The sequence below is a fragment of the Argiope bruennichi genome, chromosome 10, assembly GCF_947563725.1.
Source record: "Argiope bruennichi chromosome 10, qqArgBrue1.1, whole genome shotgun sequence".
Classification (NCBI taxonomy): Eukaryota; Metazoa; Arthropoda; class Arachnida; order Araneae; family Araneidae; genus Argiope; species Argiope bruennichi.
This window is the reverse complement of record NC_079160.1, coordinates 7725142-7731141: the sequence shown is the minus strand read 5'-3', so window position 1 is coordinate 7731141 and position 6000 is coordinate 7725142.

Here is a 6000-nt window from a genome sequence, read left to right as displayed (position 1 = left end):
TGTCTTATAACTCATGTTAAAGTATAGATAAATATATGAACAACTACATATTTCTTCAGTAAGATTGAAATTACAATTGCATATTTGTATATTGACCTAATGTTATTCTTTGATTTGATATCCACCGGAATGCAGCATCTTGTAAAATTTTTATTCATCTACTATTCTATTTAAAAGTGAAGGGTTTTTTTATCAATTAATTTTAATAAAATTTATTTTGATATTTTTCTTTTTTTTCTTTAGCATTTTAATCATCAAAATAAAATTGCTTAAATGTAGTTTCTCAAAGAAAGCTTATTTGCAGAAAAGTATTTCTTAGATAGCACAGTAACCGATGCTTTTATGAGCATAAAGAAAGAAAAATAGATACTTATGACAGTTCTGAAATTGATTTTTCCACTTCCATCTACTTATCTATCTCCGCTGCTTTTGAAAAGCTACCCCAATTTGCTTACGGCAACAAAACCACCGGGTGGTGGTAAGCAGATGCGCTCTTATCTAGTATCATATGTGCTAAAGTTGTAGGATTAACGGAATTTAATTACCTTTTAGAGAAAACTTGGTAAACAGTTAGAAAAGCTGTAGGGAATGCATATTTCTCATTCTTATAATGTGAGTGATTGATGGATAATGATTCTTTTTTATGGGATAATCAACATTTTTCCCACGCGAAACTTGATAATTACACTTTAACCCATGCCTGGAGATGGGAAAATTCAGTGAACTCATGATCTAATTTCCTTCAAACAAATGCCTTCATTTTATAAAGCCAAACGAATAAATTTTTATTGAATTAAAAAAAAAGACAAATTAAGGAATAATTAAACAGACAGTTATTTGTTTACACATATGATATAACAAAGTATTTGACATTCGCATTGGTCTGTGAATATCCATTCTGAACGGATGATTTTTAAGTAAAGTTGATTAAACTGAATCTATTTTTCCCTTGTAGCATATAAATATTACAAACACTTGATAAAGAATATTGGAATTATTATTACGATTTATTTCTTATTTAATATTTTTATCGGTGTATTTTAGTCAGTTTTTGAGTTCGCTGTTTTGAGCTGCATTTTAATATAGTTAATGTTTTGATAGCAATAATGGACAAAACCATTTTTTATACAACCATGTCGAATGAGTTTTATTTCAATATATAGTATGTATAAATATATATATAGAGAGAGAGATTAATTAAAATTATAGTTGTAAATTTTGATTAATTGCCTAAAAGTACACATTTTTATCCTCTAAATCACGTTTGCTAAATGTTAAGCTTTGGGGCGGCAGTCTGTCTTGTAACTCATGTTAACATATAGATAAACACATTAATAATTATATTATTCTTCAGTAAGACTGAAATTACGAACGGGTATCAGCATCTTACTCTAACGTTATTCTGTTGATTTAATATTCATTAAAAAGGACCGAGAAGAGCTATTTGGAAGGCAGCATATAGCAAAATTTTCATTAATCTGCTTAATGATGAAGATTTTTAACCAAAAAATTTTAATAACACGAGTTTTATATTTTCCCCTTTCTTGTTTGGTATTGTATTCATCAAAGAAAGAATTCGCTTAAAAGTAGCTTCTCAAATAAAGGCAATCGTTTGCAAAAATAAATTCAAGTTAAAATATCGATTTTTATTTATTCTTTTTTTTTTATTGGGCTCAATTTTTTATTCGGTTGATATGTCTAATTTTTCTGAAAAGGATGTTGCATTATTTACAAAAATTTTAACATGATTAAATTTATAGATTGGATGTTGTCTCTGAATTAAGTTAGAAAATTTATATGGCAAAAACATATTCGCTATTTCTGAAGGCTAGACCGTTCGACCGAAAGTTGGTTCGTAATTTGAATAATAAATGTTCACTAAGAAAAGTTTTTAAAATTGCAAATAGGTTTTTTTCTTTAAAAATTTATTGACGTTTTAACCCTTCGTCTCAATAACTTCGGAGCGTATTGTTGCATAGAAGTCATTCTTATGCCATTTTAAAATTCAAAATATTAATTATTCAGTGATATCAATTTTATTTCTGTGTAATTTCTTTTCATATTTTAATTAAATATTTGAAAATATTTTAAAGAATATTTTATAATAATACTTTCTAGTACCTTTGTTACAGGGTTGGTCTTAGAAAACGCGAGGCCCAGTCTGAAACTATTTTCTATAATACTTATTTCTAGACAATTTTTACCAGTTATATAAAATAACTTTTGTAAAAAAAAAAACACTTTTTAAAAGATATTCTAATTAATGAATTAAAAGTAAATTTAAAAAAAATTTTAATTGATTTTTTTTAAAAAATCATTGTTACTATTTCCCTTTGGCAACTAGCTGGTTTGACTAGAATTAACATTTGCTTTTCAATTAAATATTTTATGTAACTTGCTCTCTTAATAGATTCTCAAGCAAAATGTTTTTAAGCTTCAAATTTTTATAAACATATCACCGATACTATTATAGAAGCCTTTCCTTATTCTGTTCGTTCTTCGATGCCTTTCTCTAATTTTCTATGAGCTCCCGTAAAATGTAAACTTGAAATTGAAGCCGGAATTGATAAAACTTCAATAAATACATTTTTTAAAAACCAAACACGTCTTTAAAAAATATATGAGTTCAGAATTAATATCTAATTTGTATTACAGAATATTTACATATTTTATGAATTAAATAAAAATATAATTCAATAATATTTTCTTTGGCCTCGTCATAAAATTTTATTTTTAATTTTGCTTTCTAAAAGATTTAAATGGCGTAATATTTTATTTTATTTCAATTAAAAAAGTACTTCTGTAAACGATTATGAAGTCTAAATTTTATACGATCCTTCAGACCTAGGAATCCTATTCAGTAAAATAATCTTGATCATCTAACGTTTCCATCTTTGCGGCAAATCTGACCGAGTTATAAAGCCTTGAATATCCTTATTTTAGGACAATCAAAAATGTAATTATTTTAGATTGATCAATCTTGGGGGAACTCAGGGCACTGATTTTGTATCTTCGAGGCAGTCAATGGAGTTCCGCGTTTTTATAAAACAGTTACATTCAAATTGTCATAATTCACTCAGTTTTGGTCACAAAAGGGCGAACTTTTTTTTATATAATATAATAAAATATACATAGAAAAATTATTAAAAGCATGCCTCATATTTAAGTCAACTCAAAATGGGAAAATAAACCAAACCTTCATATCTTGGTCATATCAGTGGGAAAAGGCTAAGATGAGGTATTAGGAACAACAATGTAAATGGTTTCAGTTTCTCTTCAGTAATAAAATACAATGTTGTAAAATAAACTTAAAAACTTTTAAAAAATAAAAAAAAAATTATATGGCAAAAAATTTTTCATCATTAAAAAGATAATGTTTTGAATTTTAAGATGCTGTACAAATTGTTTTCTTGCTATAATATTTTCAGAAATTATTGCAAAAACACCAACATTTCACAAATTTCAATAAACTGAAAATTCAAAAAATCCCACCGAAATTTCAAATTTCCGCACTGAATATATGTGCAAAATTTGGTTGTTATAGATCAAACTATTTTCCCTGTACAGTACCAATACAAACACACACAAATTTATCTTTATAATTAGTGCAGATTATATGCATTATGTAATTTAAAAATAAATTGGGTTTTTTTTCCTCATATTCAGTACCGGATGACACTACTCATGTGAAATTAAAAATTAAGTAAATTGACAAGTTAATTTCTAGCAAAATTATGTATAGCCATAGAGAATACAAACATGTAGTGCAATTTTGAACTCTGTCACTTGAGAGAGTGAATAAAAATTCCATTACAAAACTTCCTCTTTACAAACATGAAATGCATTATCTACTAATAATAAAGCGTATTATTAGTAGAGCGATCTCTACTAATAATAAAGATGAATATGTGTTTGCGCGTCTGTATATCTGGGTGTTGACGCTCTATTAATCAAACCGTAAGACATATAGCTACCAAACTTAGTACGCACTTACTATGTTGGACGGATAAAATGTGCACTTCGGAGCAATTTTTTAAAATTTCATTTAGAATTTTAATTAATTAAAAATTAAGCAAGTTCTTGATGTTTTTTCCCCTCGATAACTTTCGAAAATATTACAGTATAAATGTTATTTTTATATATTCAGAAATTTTTTTTTCAATGATGGTAATTTTTTGCAGTATAAATATTTTTTTCATATTTAATCAATTTTCTAAAAATATTTTAGGCACATTTTCCAGCAAAAATCTATAGAATTCTGAGAAAATATTAAGCGTATCAAGAATAATTATACAAAAGCATAAGAATTCTTGATGAACACCAAAGTTATTATTAAATTTGCGAAAAAATGTTCAGTTTTCGTTTTACTGTGCGAATTATTATTCTGTCCTTTAAAAAAATTATGACTGGCAAAGCTGATCTCAGGAAAGTAAGCAATATAATTATCTAATTCTGCAGAAAAAAAAAATTTACATTTAAAATATTTTTAATATGAAGAAAAATGCCAATTTTTGTTTTGCCCTAGGTTAGAAATTAGATTGTATTGTTAAAAGACTAAAAATATCAAAGTGCATCCACGATGGTTAGTGGCGTTGGCAGAAAATAAGGTAAATGCATAGTAAAATGAATAGAATCATAGAAGTCTTTTAATATAATATTTATTATAGACTATCTATCAAAATTTGAAGCTTATAAATAATTTGCTAAAGAAGCTATTAAGACCCAGTTACGTAAAGTATTTAATTGAAAATTTTAGCGGCCATTAACTTTGGCTAGCCAGTTGGTCGGTGATTAGTATTAAATAAAATGTTGCTATAGATATAACTCAGCAATAGAATGGAAATCACAAATAGAAATTAACGCTAAATAGAAAATGATTAAAACGTGTTTTTCACACGGATTAATAAACCAAACATGCTCGTAAATTTATATATACTTTAAAACATATCCTTTAATTTTTAATTCATGAATGCACATAAGCTAGCCAACAAATGGACAAAAATTTGTATACTATTTGTAATAAGTAAATAGGTCACTATACTATTTATTTCAGTGACTTAACAAAGATTTATGAAAATTCTTTATTTGGTACAAAAAGAAAATTGAAATGCAAGAACATTGTCAGAAATAAATAATTTTTAGGAATAATTGAAAATTCATAGATCATTATTGTCGTTTATTATTAGGGAGCAATTTTTCTTGTTTTTATTTCCTTTTGCGAACTTTTTATATAAATCCGAAATCCAGCTGATTTCAGATCCAATCGATATAACTGCCCAACAATTTAAGCGTCCTTGCTGAATTAATGATCGTAAGTTTGTTTTATAATTAATGATTTAATGATCGTAAGTATGTTTTATAATTAATGATTTAATGATCGTAATTAATTTCAAGTTGGAAAACTTTCTTTCTACAAATGCTAAAGAAACTGAAACTGTCAAGAGAATCCGTAGATGAATATATAAATTTGAAATGCGTCTTATCTGTTATCACAAGCCAGAAATTCAAAATTTTCATGGTTTTTTTTTAATTTTTAATTTTATTTTATTTTCAAATGCATTCTTCAATTTCCTCACAAAGCATTCAACTATCATATTTTCATTCAAAAAAGAAATCGGAATGGGATTTTTTCCCCTTCTGCAAATTATTTCACGGAAAAAAACTATATTATTCCAAATGTTCCCTTTAATGACATATGGATAAATGCGTCTTGTTAAAATGGTGATTAAAAAAGAAAAATGTTGATAGAATATCCATAACTACTATAATGAAAAAAAGTTTTAAAAATTAAAAAAAAAAATACTTATTTTTGTGAGCATTTGAGCTCACAAAAGTTAAAATAAAATTCTTAAAAATAACCCTTCAGGATTACAAGAGAATTCGAATTAAGAACAAATATCTTGTTTTTGAATAAAGTCAGTGCAGAATAATAATATCATATCAGAATAATAATTTCATAAATTCACATTTCCTAGTTAAAAGGCTTTTATTTAAATATTC